Source organism: Labeo rohita, chromosome 19 (assembly GCF_022985175.1).
Source record: "Labeo rohita strain BAU-BD-2019 chromosome 19, IGBB_LRoh.1.0, whole genome shotgun sequence".
NCBI classification, from domain to species: Eukaryota; Metazoa; Chordata; class Actinopteri; order Cypriniformes; family Cyprinidae; genus Labeo; species Labeo rohita.
This window is the reverse complement of record NC_066887.1, coordinates 9,013,359-9,036,025: the sequence shown is the minus strand read 5'-3', so window position 1 is coordinate 9,036,025 and position 22,667 is coordinate 9,013,359. Positions and strand designations below refer to the sequence as shown.

Here is a 22,667-nt window from a genome sequence, read left to right as displayed (position 1 = left end):
TGATGATGCACACGATAAAAAAGGCAATGACAATCGCCCACTGTCCCGCTGAAGAGACCTCATGATCTGCATTTGTATCCATGGCACCATGCTAATCTCTTCATTAAGTTTATGACCGGTCAGCCAACATAACTCTTCACTGCGGCAAGCCTTTGTTGTACGAGCTCAGTAGTATGTTTACCAGTCGCCCTTGTCCTGGGGCTACTGCCAAAGTGTGTAGGAGACAACAGAGGACAGTGTGTGCTTGTAAATAACACCATTCTCTCAGCATGCCTGCGTGACCGTCTTACTATATGACCACCCCCACCACACCTCAAAACATTAGCAGAGGACCCCTCTATGCCCAAGGACTTGTAACCTCTGTGAACCCAATGCACTGGAAGCTCCCTGTCTTCTCAAAGGGGGTCTGTTAGTCTCACTCTGCTTGTGTACAGCCAGCACACAGCTCGGGTTTTGTTTCTCGTGTAAATTTTGTTCTTTAGCCCTGTCCCTGAACAAGCCCTAGTTGTGTGTGGCATAGTCGAGAGAATGGCTTGGTGACGGAAGAGAAAGAAAGAGCAGACTGTGATGCGCTCTGTCTTTGTGTGGACTTCTGCATTCATGGGCCCATGTGACTCCAACACCAGGGCCTTTGGTTTGGCACAGCACAACACCAGTGCATTGTAAATGCCCAGATGAGTTTGGAAGACTAATCGCTGGCCTTATTTTCATTTGCGGCTGCCATGCAGTAGACTTTGTCATAGTAAAGTAGCTGGGTGGGTGCTGACTTGTTTTGAGCTCCAGGACAAGGGGTGATGTGCACTACTTTTTTTTTTCTTCTTCTTTTTTGACAGGGGCAGTCCTGACTCTCTTTACATCCATGGATGGATGGATGGAATGACAGGATGCATGGATGGATGGCCTGACCAAATGTGTGAATGGAATGGCGGAGGGATGGATGGTGTATATGGATGAATGAATGGATATATTGATAGAGTGCATGGAGGGATGGATGGATGGATGGAGGGATGGGTGGAGTATATGGATGGATTGTTGGATGGATGATGGATGGACTGACAGTGGATTGATGGAATGGTGGAGGGATACGGTAGATGTACTAAATGGATGGATGGATTGATAGAGTAGAGGGATGGATAGACGGATGAAAGGATGCATTAATGGATGGACAGAGTGGATGGATGGAATGACGGAGGCATGGATGGACTAGATGGATGGATGGATGGATGGATGAATTAATGGATGGATAAAGTGGATGGATGGATGGAATGATGGAGGCATGGATGGATAGATGGATTGATAGATAGATTAGAGGGATGGATGGATGGATGGATGGGAATGCATGAGAAATAGATGGAGTATATGAATAGATGGATGATAGATTGATAGAGTGCATGGATGGATGGATGGATGGATTGAATGATGGAGGGATGGATGGAGTATTTAGATGGATGGATTAATAGAGTAGAGGGATGGATGGACATAGTGGATAATGGATTGACAGAGTGGAGGGATGGATGGATTAAATGTAGGGCTGCATGATATTGGAAAAAAACAGATTGCGATATTTCGTTTTATATATATATACACACACACACGGATGACTTGAATAGCTCTGTTTGGGGAAAAAAATCAATTTTGTAGTTGAGTAAAACAGTATAGAAAATAAATCACAAGCATAGATAAATATAATAGAACAAAGATACAAATGAAATAAACTGCTTTATATTTTTTCAGGTAAGTCTAACAGTATTCAGGTACAGAAACTGAATAATCAAATGTAAAATAGCACTACATAGTCTTCACTGTATAAATTAAATCTAATAAATCTGTGTTAAAGCTACAAAAGTGATTTTTCTCTGTTTTGTTGTTTAAAAACATTCATGACACAGAAAGCATCAGGAACCTAAACTGCTATGAATATACTGTTACACATCCATTTTCTTTCGCAATTGTTTACCTTTACCTAAACCACAAGCAACTGTGTTTACAAGGATACTTGCAGAAACATGCATTTTGACATAGTTTCCTCATTTCAGGCACAAATACACACAGAAGTGAAAGGAATTCAGTGTTCACATGCTCTCACCGTGTCTACATCGGACGCGAGCAGTGCGGTATGACACGACAAAAATATTTATGATGTACTTGTAAACTATTGCAGCGAAACACGTGTCTGTGTGTGAGAAAAAGATCAGTATAAATATAACGATCAGTATACTACACATCGCACATCCCACAATGTGATTATCGCGGGTGTGCACATTGTGATATCGATGCTGAATGACAGAAGGATGGATGGAGTATATAGATGGATGAATTAACAGAGTAGAGGGATGGATGGACAGAGTGGATAATGGATTAAAGGAGTGGATGGATGGATGTATAGATGGATAGAGTGCATGGATGGATGGATTGACAGAATGGATTGATAGATTGATAGAGTAGAGGGATGGATGGATAGATGGATGGATGGATGGATGGATGGATGGATGGATGGATGGATGAATAGATATATTAATGGATGGATGAACGGATGGATAGATGGATTGACAGAGATGGATGATGGATGGATGGATGGATGGATGGACAGATGGATTGATGGATGGATTGACAGTGGATAGATGGATGGATATATTAATGGATGGATGCTTTTATGGTTGAATGGATGGATGGATGGATGGATGGATGGATTGACAGTGAATGGATGGATGGGTGAGTGGATGGATGGATGGATGGATGGATAGACAGAGTAGATGGATGGAATGGCAGAGGGATACAGCAGATGTAGTAAATGGATGGGTGGATTGATAGAGAAAAGTGATGGATAGAAGGATGAATTGATGGATGGATAGAGTGGATGGATGGAGTATATAGCTGGATGTATAGATTGATAGAGTACAGGGAGGAATGGATGGATGGAATGATGAAGGAATGGATGTAGTATATGAATGGATGGATGATTGATAGAGTGGATGGATGATGAAGGGATAGATGTAGTATATAGATGGATGGAATGATGGATAGAGTGGATGATAGATTGATAGATTAACAGAATAGATGATAGATAGACAGTGGATGGATAGAGTGCATGGATGGATGGATAGATTGATAGATTAACATAATAGAAGATGGATGGATGGATGGGTTGACAGAATGGATGGATGGATGGATGAGTGTATGATGATAGACGATGGATGGATGGATGGATGGATGGATGGATGGATGGATGGATGGATGGATGGATGGGAGGGTGGGTGGATGGATGGATAGATTGATAGAGTGAATGGATGATGAATGGATTGACAGAGTGGATGGATGGAATGGCAGAGGGATACAGTAGATGTAGTAAATGGATGGGTGGATTGATAGAGAAAAGTGATGGATAGAAGGATGAATTGATGGATGGATAGAGTGGATGGATGGAGTATATAGCTGGATGTATAGATTGATAGAGTACAGGGAGGAATGGATGGATGGAATGATGAAGGAATGGATGTAGTATATGAATGGATGGATGATTGATAGAGTGGATGGATGATGAAGGGATAGATGTAGTATATAGATGGATGGAATGATGGATAGAGTGGATGATAGATTGATAGATTAACAGAATAGATGATGGATAGACAGTGGATGGATAGAGTGCATGGATGGATGGATAGATTGATAGATTAACATAATAGAAGATGGATGGATGGATGGGTTGACAGAATGGATGGATGGATGGATGAGTGTATGATGATAGACGATGGATGGATGGATGGATGGATGGATGGGAGGGTGGGTGGATGGATGGATAGATTGATAGAGTGAATGGATGATGAATGGATTGACAGAGTGGATGGATGGAATGGCAGAGGGATACAGTAGATGTAGTAAATGGATGGGTGGATTGATAGAGTAGAGTGATGGATGGATGGAAGGATGAATAGATGGATGATAGAGTGGATGGATGGAGTTTATAGATGGATGTATAAATAGAGTAGATGGATAGAATGACAGGAATGGATGGAGTATATGAATGGATGGATGATGACAGAGTGGATGAATGGATGATGGAGGGATAGATGTAGTATGTAAACGGATGGACTGATAGAGTAGAGGGATGGATGGACAGAGTGGATAATGGATTGGTAGAGTGGAGGGATAGATGGAGTATATGGATAGATTAACAGAATGGATGATGGATAAGTGGATGGATGGATGAATTGACAAAGTGGATGGATGGATTGACAGAGTGGATGGATGGAGAGAATGGATAATGGATTTGACAGTGTGGATGATGAATTGACAGTGGATGGATGGATGGATTGAGAGAGTGGATGGATGGAGAGAATGGATAATGGATTGACAGTGAATGGATGGAATGAGGAAGGGATGGATGGAGTGTATGGATGGATGGACAGATAGATAGATAGATTAAATGCTTTAAAGCAAGCAATTTTTAAGTTCCATTCAAAATGTACTCAAAAATGTGCGTGATGCTTCTAAGCCTGTAGTGCATTTTTTTTTTACAACAAATTAAACTTGTATTTTAATGCAGAGTTTGTAAGTAAAGGATGAACAAAGGAGTTTTAAGTATCTCAACTTGTAATACAATAAAAAGTGATGAAATCAAACAGCGCAAAAGAGGGTCTGAGCTGCCTCAACTCGCCTGCAGCAAATATGCAGTAGCAGATTTGGGATCTGGCTTTGTTCTGCCGGCTTCTTTGTCTGGCTCGCTCTGCGTGTTGTCTGAGGGCTAGCACTGCTTTAAAACAGAAGTCCTACTGGGCTCCAATTAAGACCAGGAGAAGAATTAATGAACAAGTCCTCCAAGTCAGCCTCAGCTCTCAACTGCTCTATTTATCAGACTGCTCAGGGGGACACATGGTCTCAATTCAAACCCACAATTTCTGTCTTCACTAAATTAAATATGTGTAATTTATGTTTTTATAAACATAGATGACCTTGCCATCAGCTATAGAAGTTCTAGTCATTTGAATCTTTCTCATTTTTACCCCTCCTCACTTTTTGCTCTTCTTCATTGTATTGCATTTCATTTACCAGCATGCCCATAAGCCATGTTCAGGTTTCTCTGCTGACTATAAAATCGAATAGTTGGAGGGCAACTGGGAGAAGAGGGATGTTCCACAGAAACACATGCTGTTCGAAATATCGTTCACAGAAAGGAGCATAAATAAGTACAACAGACTTTGGCATCATTCGCTCAACATAAATGAAGATTTATGTATGTGATGATACTGTACGTGATGTATGTGTTTGCTTGAAATTAATCTTGGGACCACAGTTATTATGAATATTCAGGGTTTTTTTTTTTTTTTTCTTCTTCTACTACTGCAACTTGAAGCTGCAGATGCAAACACTAGTATGAGCTGTGTGTATTATCTTGCATATGCAGTGTTGTGGTCCGAATACATTTATACCTGTCTTCCTGTGTGTGAGCAAACATTATTTAAAGTCTCTAACTCACGCCCTTTACCTTTCAGGTTTCAGCATCCAGCCAAGTTTTCCATCAATTTACATATGCGCATGTTGTTGCGTAAACAGAAGCAAGCGGACCAGAACACTCCTCCCAGAGACGGAGTAACATAGAGACCCTGATGAAGACAGATCCTATCGTTAACTTTGCACTCACAGAGGGCCCCATGGGGAACTGTGTAAATGCTACTAGCCTTTTCTCTTAATGTAGGCATCTCTGTTATAGATTGTTTGCCATTTTGAAAAATATGCAACCGTGTCTTTTGCCATTTTTTACATCTTTGCATGAGGTACCACCGCTGCTTTGCATTACTGCGACACTAAGAACATACTCAGCCATGTATGCTGATACTCACTACCTGAGACTTTTGCTTTGATAAACATTTAAACATGTATGTTTGTGTCACATTCATGTTTGTCAGCTTTAGTTTTGTGTCATTAAGCTTAGTTGATTGTTTCTTCTTGATGCGCATAAATGAGATAATGCTACACATCACAAGTTTGCTTGCAAAAAAGCTGTGACATTGTTAATGAATGTTTGTATGGCAGGTGAAATATCACTGATGAAGACAGTTAGTAATATTATTCTGGGTAATTTCATTTTCTCTTTATTGAATGTTTTCTGTGCTGTAATATTTTCTTTTCATCTACATTTCTTTAGAAAGTGTAAATATGTTTAAGTGCTGCAAGTCCACAGTTTTACAAATGAAAATGATACATGAGGCACCATATGGGGAATCTGTGTTTTTAAATGGATCAGTTGAATGAATGAAAAACAGATTCACTGAATAGTGACTCACTAAAAATACACACGTTTAATTTTATGGCTAAAAAAGCAATGACTCATTTTGTTTGTTTATTTGTTTGTTTGTTTGGTTAATGAATGAATCAGTACTTTTTAACAAATCATTTGATTAAATAATTCAACTGATTCATAAAGACAGTCTCGTAATGTGTGAAGCTGTGTTTTTGAATGAATTGTCTGAGTGAATGATTCAGTGACTCATTTTAAAGTCACTTGTTTTGCTATTAAATGAATCAGGTTTTTTTTTTTTTTTTTTTTTTTTTCCTGAATCATTTGAGTAAATAATTCAACTGATTCATAAAGACAATCTCATAATGTGTGAAGCTGTGTTTTTGAATGAATTGGCTAAGTGAATGATTAAGTGACTCATTCCTAAACAGTCACTTGTTTTGTTATTGAATGAATCATTGTTCTTTTTTAACAAATCATTTGAGTAAATAATTCAACTAATTCATAAAGACAGTTTGTCGTAATGTATGAATCTGTGTTTTTGAATGATTTGACTAAGTGAATGATTCAGTGACTCATTCATAAACAGTTACTTAGTTTATTATTAAATGATTATTATTTTTAACAAATCAGTTAAGTGAATAATTCAACTGATTCATATAGACAAATTATCGCAATGTGTGAATCTGTGATTTTGAATGAATTGTCTGAGTGAATGATTCAGTGACTCTTTCATAAACAGTCACTTGCTTTGCTATTAAATGAATCAGTTTTTTTTTTGTTAACAAATCATTTGAGTAAATAATTCAACTGATTCATAAAGACGATCTCATAATGTGTGAAGCTGTGTTTTTGAATGAATTGGCTAAGTGAATGATTCAGTGACTCATTCCTAAACAGTCACTTGTTTTATTATTGAATGAATCATTGTTCTTTTTTAACAAATCAGTTGAGTAAATAATTCAACTAATTCATACAGACAGTTTGTCGTAATGTGTGAATCTGTGTGAATCTGAATGAATGAATTGGCAAAGTGAATGATTCAGTGACTCAGTCATAAACAGTCACTTGTTTTGCTATTAAATGAATCAGTGTTTTGTTTTGTTTTTTTAACAAGTCAATTAAGTGAATAATTCAACTGATTCATAAAGACGATCTTTCAAAATTTGTGAATCTATGTTTTTGAATGAATTGGCTGAGTGAATGATTCAGTGACTCATTCATAAACAGTCACTTGTTTTGTTATTGAATGAATCAGTGTTTTTGAACTAATTAGTTGAGTAAATGATTCAGTGACTACTTCATAAAGAAAAGCACTAATTTTTGTAATGAATGGGTCTTTTTTTAATAATTGGTTGTGTAAATGATTCAGTGACTCAACGTTCATCAACAGTCGTTTACATTATTGAACAAATCAGTGATTTTGAACAAATGGAGGAGTTATTTCTCATTTGGGTGAGTGATTTAATGACTCAGTCATAAAAACAGAGGCTGAATTCAGATTATACAATACAATACACCACCCTAGTAATCTTACTATTTATACAATGCATTTATATTGCAGAAACAGTAAAAATATGCTTTTCTGAATTCACCTAGTCACTTGTTACGTTCATGACTGAAACAGTGTTTTAAGGATACAGCTGAATGAATGTCTTAGTGATTTACTCATGAAGACAACACAAAGGCATAACAAAGTAACCTGCAGAAAGAGTTACTGAAAATTCTCCATTAATAATGCAGACAGTCTTGTCAGTAACACAGACACACATAAACACATAGGCACATTTAACTATAATATAATTGGCTTTTTAATGTTGTGATATGCTTAGCCTATGCAGTCGCTGCAGTACCCCATATGCCAGTAACCCAAACCCTACCTAGTTATCCCGGAAACCACACCAATCACTGCTGTTTGTGTCAAGCTGTCAGATTTCCTGACAGTAAAGGAGGAGAAATGCAAGGAAAAAAAGAAACCGTCTCTCGCCTCGTAGAAAAGAAAGGTAGTGTTTTTGTTTGTTTGTTGTTTTGTGTTCAATCAATACAGCCGCTTTTTCTTTACAAGGCTGTCAGCACTCCGTCAACAGCAGATACCTAATATTCTGATTTCATTACCTCCCCCTGTGCTGGCCCTCCAAAGATGGACTGCTCGATATTGGCAAACAAAGCTCACAATGCTCCTCATTCATATTGGGACACCAGTTGGGTTGGGTAGTGGGCTGTTCTATAGCATCAAAAAAAAACTGGGTGCTCGTTTTATAAGCCCTGAGTCGCGGAGAGAGAAAGAGATGAGGTAATGCAAGGGGAGAAAAGCAGCTGATAAAGAGCTTCTCTCTCCTCTGCGCTCTCCCTTTTTCACCCTCACCCTCTGTCTTTCTTTCGTTCCCCTCTATCTCCAGGGCACAGACACAGGTATAAAAGAATCACAAATTGTTTTTGGCCCAGGCCCAAGTAAGCCAATCACTGTCTAACCGGAGTGATCTCATTCCTATTAAGACCATTTGTTCCGTTCTAAATCCAATATCTGTACTGTCAGTAATAATGCAATTTCAGAAGGAAACAGGCGAAGGGAACGAGGACAGGATGACTGGGAATGTGGCTATGGTGCTTTACTCAATGTAAGCCTGAAAGCAATGTATTGTGGGTGGTATTCAAATTTATATGTGAATGATAGAACAGATATGAATAAAATAGGTGCCCTGAGAAATCACACTTGTCTCTGTTTGGTTCTATGAACAGCCAAAATAGGCAATTTGAAATCTGACCAATCAGAATGCACCATCTGCCTGTCAATTATTTTGCATGTTTGAATTTGCTGACATTGGATTTGTTGACTTGTCTTTAGAAAGTGGTATTATGGAACACCAAGATGATGTGTATACAATAATTGGAGTGGTTTAATTACAGGGGTCAGTGTTTAGCTAGTTAGCTTAACAGTTAGCCCCTGGTGTGTTTTATTTATTCATTTATTTATTTATTATTGCTAGCAACTATTCTGAGCTGATGTCATTGGCAGCAGAGAGGCAAAATATTAATAATACAGGTACAATCTATTTCACACTTTTAAGAGCCCTTTGAAAAAGGAATTGCGCACTGGTAAAACATCTGATATTATACTAATGATAAAAACATGTTTATTTACTTATTCATTGGAGGAAAAAATGCTTTTAGTTTACTCAACATGTAGTTATGATTGACTCAAAAAGGTCTGGAATTTCTTTCCCATGACAGTTTGCAAAGAAGCTAATGATAACAGCTTTTCCCACTTATTTTAGAGTTTCTTGTCTACTTAAGTGGCGAAGTCTGATGGAATTTAGCAAAACATCTGAAAATATGCAGTTCAGATCAGTGGACAGACTTGATCAACTTGTTATTTGTAGTGAAAATAGATGTTACTGTAGCTGTAATATTTAAATTAAGTATGAGCCACATGAACTATCATGACTGAACTCCCACTCAGAGTATGAATATTTAATTCTATCAGTCACTCACTGTCAAACATATAGCAATCCCCAGTTGTTGCATCAACATTTTGCTTTAATGTCTTTTCATATTCTTGACATTTCCTCAACTTATATTGCTGCCTGTGCACAGCTGTAACTGCAGGTATCTCCCATGGTGCTGTGTTAATTGTGAGTAGCTGGCTCATATCTACGCAAGTGATCAATAGTGATTTCCCAGAGTACCTAGTAAATCATGGGAAAAGTCAAACAAACATGTGTGTAAACAAACTCAGCATTACTCGACTCCAACACAGCACATGTGATTTGGCTCGTCTTTCTCTGAGGACCCGTTCAGAAATAATGCTTTTGTTGGAAGAAATTTTGCAGATACGCCTCGGGACCCTGTTTATGAACTAGGAAGCGCTACATTTTGATTACCCGCCTATTTTCAGAACATGCAGTACTTTTGTAATTTGATCTAAAAAATGCGTTCCCTCAGCATTTGTACTGTTTAGAAATGATTGGTAGCTTATCGTGATGCTGGCTCTTGTTTTGGGAGTACTCAACCCACGCTAGCCTTGAGCGCTTCTTTAATGCTGTTGCTGTGGCTCCATGACTCACTTTTCCCTAAAATTGCAGTTTAACAAGTTTTTGTCTGAAGCTTGTTAGCTGCAGTCAAAATGTGGTGGTGACCAGTCAATTAAAATCACCAAAGTTGTCAGTAGCAAAAACTGTATCTAGCCTAGGCTCATATATATATATATATCAAAAGTTTACATACACCTTGCAGAATTTGCAAAATGTTAATTATTTTACCAAAATAAGAGGGATCCTAAAAAATGCATGTTATTTTTTATTTACAACTGACCTGAATAACATATTTCACATAAAAGACATTTACATGTAGTCCACAAGAGAAAATAATAGTTGAATTTATAAAAATGACCTCATTCAAAAGTTTACACACACTTGATACTTAATACTGTGTTGTTACATACCTGAATGATTCAAAGCTGTGTGTGTGTGTGTGTGTGTGTGTTTTAATAGTTGTTCATGATTTCCTTTGTTTGTCCTGAACAGTTATATATATATATATATATATATATTTAGGCAAATTAAGAAAAATGTACACATCTTCATTCTGTTCAAAAGTTTTCACCCCCGGCTCTTAATGCATTGTGTTTCCTTCTGGAGCATCAGTGAGGATCTGAACCTTCAGTAATAGTACTGGAAATAGAATTTGTGGGACCTGAAGGATTTTCTGAAGAACATTGCGCAGTTTAACTGTTCAGGACAAACATGGGACTCATGAACTACTTAAAAACATAAATAAATTGTGGTTCATTTAACAACACGGTATTAAGCGTATGTAAACTTTTGAACAGGGTAATTTTTATAAATTTTATAAATTTTATAAATATCTTATTAACATTTTTTCAGATTCTTCAGATGTATGTAAACTTTTGACTTCAACTGTATATTTGGTCACACTTCCATTTGGGGACCAATTCTTACTTTTAACTTTACCATTGACCTTTGCCTCAATCTCCTAATTTGCTGCTTATTAATAGTTAGTAGCTGTTAAGTTTACATATGGTGTAGGATTAAGGGTCTAAAATATGGTTGTTAATATGTGCTTTATAAATACTAATACAACAACCAATATGCTAGTAATAAGCATGGTAATAAGCAACTAGTTAATAGTGAGATCTGGTCCCTAAACTAAAGTGTTAACTTGTTGTTGTTGTTGTTTTAAAGTACTTTAATTGCATGTGAATCAATGGCTTCCTCAGAGTATTATATACCTCATTGAAATACACAATTATATAAAGTTGCATTAATAAAATCACAAGTATATTAAATCTTTATACAATATTTATATATTTAAGCTTGATAAAAGACCTAAAATAATATTTAATATGATTATGATTTGATTTTGTATACTTCAAATGAAATCATACTGCAAGTCATACGGTTTAAACAGTGAAAGTGTGAGACATTTAAATGTTTTGCAAAAAAAAAAAAAAAAAGTTGTTAATTGAAATCATATTTTGAGGTGCAACTACTTTTCTTCTGGATTATCTATTTTAAAGGGGTCACGAGTTGAGAAATTAGCAGTGGGTGTTTACTTCCGAGTCTAAAATCCGCCATGCCTATTCCAACAGAGCAATCTGATGAGGGGGTGATGAAAATAACCTATTACTTCTAAATTGTGATGTTTTTGCTGTAAAAATCTTGACAACATTATAAGTGGCCCTCAGAGAACAGTATGAAATCATTTACAAAGAACAGTTCATGACCCCTGTAAGTAATTTCCGTTGGTATTGCTTTACAAAACTTAATTCCATGCAAACAATGCTTTATTCACAGTTACTTTACATTACACTCTTCCCACATCCCTTTCTGGCATCCTCACATGAATACCATGCAAAGGTAACCAGATTTATCTTTTTAGCTCATTTCATGAGTTAAAGCACTGAACAGAATTAAATATTTTAAAGCAAGCCAGTCCCGGTGGATGAAAAAGTCTATTTTTGAAATCGGAAAAAGAAAAGGCATTTGCCCACTTGGCTCCTCAACTGGCTCCTGAAAGGACTGAATAGCTCTGGTCTAGAGAATAGCGATGTTCAGAACAGTAATAAGCTGAATGATTTGCACACAATGAATCATAGGTGGCGTAAATGGCCCGACTGGTTCACTGAATATATTGTCATAGCAGAGCGAGGACTGCTGCTTCATAAAAGCCATTGATGCTGGCTAAAGTCTTTATAGTCATCTTTTACGAAACAAGGCTTGGCTGGACAAGGGTCATCTCGAATGAATTAGAAGGCCAGGCTTGATTTATCTGCTGCCACAGACAGCCACTCTCATGTGTGTTTGGCTGCTAATTAGCGCCGGCCCTCCTCTGGAGTGTCACCTCAGCAGGCCCACACAAATGGACAGTGCTTCATCTTGCCCAGAAAAGAAGGGGTTGCCACAAAGAGGGTCTTAAATTACGGCTGTCACTTTAAACACGGGGTCGCCCAGGGCCCGCTGCATGCTGGGAAACCTTCAGGAGGCCTCTCTTTGTCTGAGGGGGAAGGCTGGTCACAACAAACAGCAGTTCCTTCACGCTGGCTGCTTTGAATTCCCCTCTCTCGACCTCCCGTACGCACCCGGCTTGAGGCGCAGCACGCTTCGGAGTAATTCAGGCTCCCTCCGAGTGTATCACCATGCTGTAATCCATAAATGCATGAATGTCCGAAATGAAAGAGACGGTGACGCTGTAAAGAATACGGTAGAAAGGAAGCGAGGGATGCAGGAAGGAAGAGATAAATAAAATGGCAGACCTCACTTGTGTGGCCCCAGTGTGAGGCCACGACTGAAAGGCCGACCGATGCCGCTGCCTGAGGAGAAGGATACAAGAGACGGGAGAAACCGTTCTAGATGTGTTGCACTCTTGGTTCTCCCTCGGTGTCAGTATCTGTTCTTTTCACACCGCCGCATGTGCCGACTAAGAGCGAGAGGTGAAGTTCAAGCCTGGTTTTTACATTTCAGTGAGTCTTCCCTGAGTGTGGTACCTGACATTGCGGTGGTCAGCGTCCCCTCCCATGCTCCTGCAGGTGGGCATTAGGTGAAAGAAAAGAGTTTTAAATCTTTCCTCACCTTTCCTCAAATCTTTTGAAGCCATATTCATGCTGATGAATCTCAGAAGCGGCTCCCCTGCCTCGCACCCCATCTCCAGATAATGTATTGTCTCTATAATTGGTCTTGAAGTTCCCAGGAACTTGCTCTCTCACTTTTAACAACGATAAAGACTCTATCTCAGCTGGTAAGGTTTTGAATCATTAAGATTCTCCTTTAATCTTCTGTCGACGTGCTGAATGTTTTAGGTGTATAAAGGAGGTGTGCTTCATTGTGAGAGAATATACTCCTGGTGGTAGTGCTCGCAGTTCATCTCGAGTTCACTGTCAGACCTGTTTCTCTCATCACGTCTCTTCTCCAGAGAGTTCTCGTGTTGCGAAGGAGTTTTAACTTTGGATTCGTGTCCCTTAAAATCAATACTGAAGTGTCATTAATCACTGGGATTGTGAATAATACACATTGGCTACGTATTATGTTAGTTAGTATTGGAAAATGCCCTGTTTTGTGATGTCCCGCAGCACATTCATCAAGTAACAGCACCAATTTCCAGAGTTGAGCAAGCAACTTGGCAATGTACGAAGCTATACTCAGACTAAATTGTGATTTCAATTTAGAATGTTTCACAAACCCATTCATATTGTTTTGCTAACTACTGTAGCTTGATTGATTCAATGAAAGAAACTGACTCATAGAATAAGTAATCCAGGCCAATCCTTTCTTACTGCAAAAACTGAAGCACTGCAGTGCAGGCTCCTGCCTGGACATTTTTAGTGAGTCTGAAGAGCTTGATTAGCTGGTCCAGGTGTGTTAAACTGATGTTAAAGTTAAACTCTACAGGACACTGGCCCTCCAAGAACAGGTTTGGACACCCCTGGTCTTGTGTGTCCAACTCGAGTCCTAGAGAGCCGTTGTCATGCATGGTTTAGCTCCAACCCCAATCAAAACCAACAGTAATTCTGAAGACCTTGATTAGCTTGTTCAGGTGTGTTTAATTATGATTGGAGCTAAACTGGGGTGTGTTTCCCAAAAGCATCGTTAGCCAACTATGGTCACGAGTTCTCTTGTTACCAACATAGCTCAACGATTCGGTGTTTCCCGAAACCATAGTTCAAACGAACATTCGCAAACAGTGTTGCAAACTTACGCGGTTGGAACTACAGCTCTCGACCTGTGGTTAGAAGCATAGTTCCTTGTTAGTAAGATATATGGGTTTAAATAAATTATGCTCTTGGGCACAATAAGCAAGCTAACATGCAGTACAATCTATATCTTCAGTTCTATCTAAATATAAATGCATTTTAATCTGTGTATTTTTGTGTGTCCTCTGTAAGCGCTGTTTTTGAATAGTGCGCATATGCATAAACGCCTAAAGGAACACCAGAGTATGATGTAAGAGGGAACCTGCGATGAATCAAACATGAAATAAAGCGAAAGGGCAGGGAACAAAAAATAGTAAATTAGTCATCAGGTGCCATGTTCAATATATAGGTAGCTGCATTTTAGAGATCTCTAGTCAGTTAAATAGCAGTTATTACTATTAAAGTTATTACTCAGTGATGTCATTAACAATGGGCCTGCATTGTTGAACTAATGTGGTTCAAAGGACGGTGATGCGACCATGTTCGGGAAACAGTTGTGACTAGCTAGTTTATTTCCACAACAGTGCATCGTACTATGGAGGTTATCCAGCGAGTTACGTCGTTGTATGGGAAACGCACCCCTGTGCAGGACAGTGGTCCTCCAGGACAAGAGTTTAAGAGCCCTGTGCTAAAGGGACCCCCATCAACAAACTAGGAACTTCGGTGTCATTAGACAGATGCAATGGACATAGGAATATTATCGTTAGATTATATATCGGGGTACAATTTTGCCCTTTTGACATATGTGTTGGGGCATGGTTTTCAACTTAAACAGCCACAATAAATTTATTTATTTTACACTATTTAGACTTTTTGAACACCTACACTCTTAAAAATAAAGGTTCCAAAAGGGTGTTTTTGCAGTGATGCCATAAAAGAACCATTTTTTGGTTCCCCAAAGAAGCTTTCAGTGAACAGCCCTACTGGGAAAAAAAAAAAAAAAGCCAAAACCAGCCTAAGCTGGTTGGCTGGTTTTAGCTGGTCGTAGCTGGTCAGCAGGCTGGTTTTAGTGAGGTTCTGGCCACATCTGTGGCTGGTCAGGCTGGTCTTAGCTGGTGAGGCTGGGAGACCAGCTTGAACAACCAGCTAAAACCAGCCTGACCAGCCTAGCCAGGCTGGGAGACCAGCTAAAATCAGCTACTTGCAGCTTAAACCAGCTAAGACCAGGTAGCCAGCTTAGGGAGACCAGCTTTCAGCACAGAGTTCCTAAAAGAACCATTTTGAAGAATGTTTTAAAAATCTAAAGAGCCTTTTTCGACTGTAAAAAACCTTTTCTGCATTTGAAAGTTTCCATGGATGTTCAAGGTTCTTCATAGAACCATTGATGCCAATAAAGAACCTTTATTTTTAAGAACGTAACCTGACGGCTACGCTTTTTTTCCAGCATAAAGCAACCAGATGCAAGCATAGTCACAATAAGTTATTCACAAATTACAAATATTCCAAGGCCAAATGATTGATTTGTATGAAACAGACCCATCCGTCATGTGCCACCGTAAAACTCAAACCCTGCACACATTCAGAAACTGTCACCTGTAGAAGCCTCGCCATGCTTCAGTTTTTGGTGCTTGGTGGTGAGAACGAGTGGTCCAGGATGGTTCATGCTGATTAGGTCCTGAAGCATATAGCCATTATGAACCTGGTCAGAATGCATGTTGTTTTTTGGTTGATTCAGGTTGACCAAGTCAGACTTTCTAATTAAGCTGATTAAGCGGCCTGGTGCATCCTACACTTGGGATTTCCATTCAGAACAAAAGATCTGATGGTGACTAGAGCAGTCTTAACTGATCTGACCAACAGATGGTCCCACAGTATGATTGTAGAAATATTCTCAGGTAAAATTAATATACTGTACATGCACATACATATATACTTCACAAATAAAAATCTAAATCATTTTGAAAATAGCAATGCTAACACCTCTTCACTGAGAAATGTGATTAATCTAATAGCTTTGCTACTTGAAGTGACACTTCTGCTCAATTCTGCAAATTCCCTTTAATTTTTTTGACACATATATGTTTTATGAGATTTTATGTCAAGTTCAGGGAGCTGACTGTACAGTCGAGCGTACATTCATCAGCATTTTATTTCATTAGTGAAAGAGCCTATTCTCCAAGCCCTTTTGCTATAAAGAGCATTTGTTCTGTGCTCTGTATGTAACACGAGCCACTGTAACAGTCCTTGGCAGTCTGAGATACTGGCCCTCTTCCCCTGCAGTGTACAGTAAATACCATGTTCAGCACATTAGCGCAGCTATACCTGCCCTCATCGCTGGCAGATGTCTGAGAGGAATGCAGATAATGAGGAGGAAATGTGGGACTGTCGAGTGGGTGATAATGCTCTTGGGAGGGGGACGCGGTTAGGGAAACCAGAGACGGTCCCGGAGACGGACAGCCGATGATGTGAGTCCTGCACCCTAGCTGAGTTTGCAGCATGTGGGATTTTACAGTATGCGCCCTACCCAACGAAACAAGCTTCACACTGTTCACGCTGAGTGACATAAGGGCACATCTGTCTGATCGAGAGAGTAATTAATTGACATTCTACACCTGATAAGTGAGTCAGATTTATTCTGAAAATGTACAGTATACTGTATAATCTCTTCTTAATAAATTAAAACAGTCGATTTGAAAACAGCAGTAATTACTCTTATGAACCAGGGCTGGGTGGTATGGTGTTATTTACCGTTTATGTGGTATAAAAAGTACGCTTTGGCATACTTTTAAAAAAATAATTATACATTTTAAAATAATATACTTAAGTGTGAATGTAATGTACTGTCTTCATGCATTTGAAAAATGCATAAATGCATTCAGCGGAACTTTGGAGTGATTTTCGACCCACTTAATTAGGAGTTAAGTACATGCAATTTCATAATTACTTCTGCTAACTTTGAAATATGATTAAAGTGTACTGCTGAATGTACTGACAAGCATTTACCGCAAAGTAAAATATACTTTTGTGTAATGTCTATTGAAACTTGTATGCAGTGTATTGAAATATTTAAAATTACACATTTGTAATGATGAATTTTAGTACATTTAATACAAATGTACTTGAAATGTAATTCACTTTACATGTGATTTACATATGTTAGTATGGGTATGTTGTGTTATTTAAAGCAAAAATATTAAAGCAGTGATTTAAAATGTATTTTAAAGTAAATTTTTAATATACTACTTTTAAGTGTACTTAGGTGTATAAAGAAACACAGTCATTAAAGTGTACTTTAAGTACATTTAAATAGCCTTTAAGTTAAGTTCTACTTTTTCACATAATGTGGAGCTGTTTTAATCACCATTTATTCACAATTATATCTTTTGATTCTTGTTCTTTGAATTCCAGATAAAAATAGAACATGACTAAATGATAAAGTACTGTTAATTTGTCAAGTGTTTTTGACTCACTTGATTTTCCAAAAATAGGCATTACCACATGGTTATTAAAGAACATTCTTTTCATTGAATTTCCAGCACAGTTAACTATATCATGATATTTACAGTTACATTGATATAAGATTTTGGTCTATCCACCCACTCCTGCTGTGACCAAATAAGGAAACAAATTTAGCACCATATCAAGTTTTTTCCTGTAGCCACTGTTGCTTTATGCCCAAAATAAGAGCAGGGAATGTGTGCAGTAAAAGAAAGCCAGAAGCGCTTCCTCATTCATGTATTTTATTTTCTGCTGGGACGTTTGGTGTCTGCGCGCAGGCTGTGTGTTTCACAGCTCACTGTTGCCCCCTATGGAGACTAGAGCGACACATCCTCCTCCTCCTTTCAGCGTGGCTCAGACTCTTTCCGTCCTGCCAAAAGATCCAGTTCCTTCTCAGTAATCTCTCTGACACCTTGGCTGGAGATGATTAATTGGCATTAAGCACATTAGTGGGGGTCTAAATTACCCCCACCACTCATTAACGGCAAGGCCGTTCATTTTTCAGTGCGTTTTTAGACAAGTGTGGAATCTGTGTGACACAGGCGGACCTGGGCGAACGCTCCGCTGGGGTCTCGCTGGGCCCTTCATCAGCCACTCCATCTACTCTTTCTCATCAGGCGACGCCACAGAGCATAAATGGGATTGTGATGGTGTCCCGAGCACGTCTCAGATCTGTCTGTCTGCCCACTGGAGAAAAGACAGGGACTTGCCGGACCCGAAAGGTTGCGGCATTAGCGTGCGTGCGCAAAGCGTGACAGCTTATTATTCAACTGTTTCCTTAGATGGATGAATTTCAGAAGCCATATCTAAGCACTCAGCTAATTGTTAATGGACATCCTGAGATGACTGAAATTAACTCTTGCACTGAACTGTGTCATTAGACTTACTGTGTAGTGTCTGTTTTCACACCCTTTAATGCCTTTAAATCCTTTTTCACATTTTGGTGAGCATAATAATATATATGTAGACTTCTTTTTTAATCAGTTTAATCAAGTTCTTTAACTCTGAACATCTACATTTGAGTCAGTTTTGTGAAGTAACTAACTAAAAGTACTGTAGCAATGATACTAATGTATCATTATTTAGCAGCAAAACAGTTGCTCAATTGTTTTCAAAACATCGTGTAGCTTTTCTGCTTACAAACCACTTTTTCCACCAAGCAGCAATGTAGCAAAACAAAATATTGCATCACTCTTTGTAATATCACATTGTTTTGTGCACATAGCCAAACAAGCTGCGGAAATCAAATCTGTTCTCTTCTTAAACCATCTTTCTCTTATGTTAGGCATTGAAAATCCAAATTTCTTTTGGTAAGTTGTTTAGTTGGATGGTTTACATTAACTTACCCATTCAAAACAATGATGTCCCTGTAGTACTGGTTAATTAAATGCAGCTATTCATCATGATTTTTAGACTACATTATTAGGGTGTTTTCTAGCTTTTTGCTTTCATTTATCTGGTTTGAACACAGTTTATAGTAGACCTGAATGCTGCTGGCAGTTAAGGAAGAAGAGACATGAACAATAACCTGATGAGAAAAAGAGAGAAGAAAAAGAGACCTAAAGTTTAATGTTGTTACTCTGGTGTGCGTTTCCCAAAAGCATCGTTAGCCAACTATAGTCGCAAGTTCCGTTGTTACCATAGTTCAACGATTCGGTGTTTCCTACACTCCATTCAATCAAAGGTTCTTTAAAGAATCATCTCTTTCTTACCTTTTTATAATCTGAAGAACCTTCTTTCACCACAAAGAACCTTTTGTGAATCAGAAAGGTTCTTTATGGAATTATTTACACACAAAAAAAGGTTTTTCTATGGCATCGTGAAGCACCTTTATTTTTAAGAGTGTAAAGCAGACGTAAACGTACGTGGTTGGAACTACAGCTCTCAGCTTGTGGTTAGAAGCATAGTTTCTTGTTAGTATGACATATGGGCTCAATAAATTCTGCTCTTGGTCACAAGTAACAAGCTAACATTCAGTACAATCTATATCTTTCATTCTATCCTAAAGATGCATTTTAATCTATGCATTCTTGTGCTTTGTTTTTTTAGGGCATGCATGTGCATAAATCGCATAAACTTTAATGTACATAAAAAGTGAAGAGAAGATTAGCATAGCCCCTGAGAAAGGATGACACGCAAATCCGTGAAGCGCTCCATATTTTTGGCCTAATGGCAAGGGAGTCGGGCTTGTAACCGAAAGGTTGGGGGTTCGAGTCCCAGGTCTGGCAGGGATTGAAGGTGGGTAAGGGTAATTAAAGGTGAGTGAATAACCAATGCTCTCTTCACCCTCAATACTATGACTGAGGTGAGTTATGGTATTGAGCAAGGCACCGAGCCCCCAACTGCTCCCTGATATCGCTGCAGCGATAGTAATATGGCTGCCCACTGCTCTGAGTGTGTGTTCACAGTATGTTCACTACTGTGTGCGTGCACTTAGATGGGTTAAATGCAGTATGGGTCACCATACTTGGCCACACGTCACATCCTTAAATGCCTAAAGGAACCCCAGAGTATGACGTAGGGTCAATCCGCGAGTCATCAAGTGCCATGGTCAATACAGCAGCATCTTAGAGATCTGTAATCAGTTAAACAGCAGAAGTTTTTACTCCACCACATGCGTGTGACAGCATTAACAATGACTCTATATTGTTGAACTAATGTGGTTCAAATGACGGAGATACGACCATCAGCTAGTTGGACTAGCTATTTTCTTTCCACATATGGTTAATAATGGTTAATCAGTGAGTTACGTCGTTGTACCCCTGATTGAGATTCATTCATTCATGCGTTCATGCATTCATTCATTCGTTCAATCATTCAATGTAGTTATGCTACCTTTTGTTAGTAGCTTGCAGTGTAGCTATAGTATAACCAGTTTTTCGAAGGAGTAACTTGCCGCATATATCCCCAACAAAGCTAGTCAGAACTGGTCACACTGTTAAAAAAATAAAAAAATAAAAAAAAAAATACCAGATTGATAGAAAGCCAGTTATAGTTTGAAACGTATGTGTCGTTAGATGGTTGAGCCTTTGAACAATCCTAAACTCTTAAAGGGAGAGTTCACCCAAAAATTTTAATTCTGTCATTAATTACTCACCCTCATATTGTTCCAAACCCAAAAGACCTTCAATTATCTTCAGAAACAAATTAAGATATTAATTTAAAAAGCAATGTATGCGTTCACCAATATTACATAAAAAAGTCAATTAAGTATTATTTAAAATTATTTAAATAGCATTTATGCTGATAAGGGTAAGGTTTTTGGCCTGTCCCTCACTATGACTATGATTTTTCTTTTTCAGCAGGACTTTTAATTTGAAAAAAAAAATGAAGGGAAGATGATATAAAAATCACATCTGCATATTGTTCTAAATATAGTCTTATTGTTAAGCAATTTTTTTGGCATAAATATGCATTTCTCTATCAAATTTAAATCATTTAATCAGTATCCCCAATTTCATGTCAGCCCTTGTTACCCTCATCAAAATACCCTTGTAAAATAATGTACAGTCATGTGACATCTGGGAGGTTACATCATCTCTCAGCCAGGATTTCAACACTTACAAGACAAGCATGTTTCTCTCACTCCTCTATAATGTTCTATTTTTGATGATTTCTGAGGCTTGACTGAGGGGGTGGCCATCATGCAATGTCAATCCTGTTACCATTTTTAAAATGTAAATTTAAACAATTATTTCTTACATTTATTATAATCAATATCTACAAGTAAAATCCTTTCAAAGTGTACAATATGTGCTTTTGTGAAATTGACTATTAGCTAGCAATAAGCAAATCTGTATGAAATCGTCAAACCTGTTACTGTCAACCTGCTTACCCTGTTTTTAAAGATTGTCTGAGTAAAATTCAAACATTTTAAAGGTCACCCTCGGTATATTATTGAGCTATGCCTATATGCCTATATCATTCAGTGGCATATGAGTTCTAATGAAATTATAGTATCTAGTAATGCCTGTGTTAACGATAATACCAAAACATGAGGTAGAAAAATAATCATAAAATAATAAATTACATAGCCTGAGATTGCACAATATACTTTCTTGTAATTTTAAGGTGTATTCATTTAAAAAAAAAAAAAAAAATTGTTTCAGCTTATTTTATTTTTTTCAATTTTTCCAAGTGGAAAAGGCACCGATTTCATGGAATGACCCAGACAGCAATGCAATTAACATGTTCAAGTTCCAGAAAGGTTCTATGAAGTTACGAGAATACTTTTTGTGTGCAAAGAAAACAAAATGCGTCGTGGTACTCTAGGTAATGTGAGTTGAAGACTACGTATTCTCGTAGCTTCATAACATTACGGTTGAATCACTGATGTCACATGGACTATTTTAACAATATCCTTACTAACTTTCTGGGCCTTGAATGTGTCAGTTGCACTGTGGTCCATGCAGGGTCAGGAAGGTCTCAGATTTCATCAAAAATATCTTAATTTGTGTTCTGAGGATGAACAAAGGTCTTATGGGTTTGGAACGACATGATCATGAGTAATTAATGACAGAATATTCATTTTGGGTGAACTATCCCTTTAACACAGAGAACCATTTTAAAACAGTTCTTCAAGATGATATGGTTCTAAATAGAACTGTTAAAGAACCGCTTTTTGTAGAATGTAGCTTCAAAGTAGCTTGGCCAACACTGATTTTTATATTCAGTGCTTGAAATCCATTTGTTACCTCACACAAACAGCACATTACCATGCCAATCAGTGAAAGCAGTCTTCTGTACCACACTTATTTATCTTCTACAGCCGTTCATTCCCCTTTGCTG

At 38.1% G+C, this 22,667-nt stretch overlaps 1 non-coding gene across 1 annotated transcript; it reads left to right on the top strand.

Moving 5' to 3' along the window:
- Positions 1-19,938: 19,938 nt before the first annotated feature.
- Positions 19,939-20,042, top strand: LOC127182429 (U6 spliceosomal RNA). The gene has a single exon (XR_007829898.1). It is a non-coding gene; the product is annotated as a U6 spliceosomal RNA (small nuclear RNA).
- Positions 20,043-22,667: the final 2,625 nt, after the last annotated feature.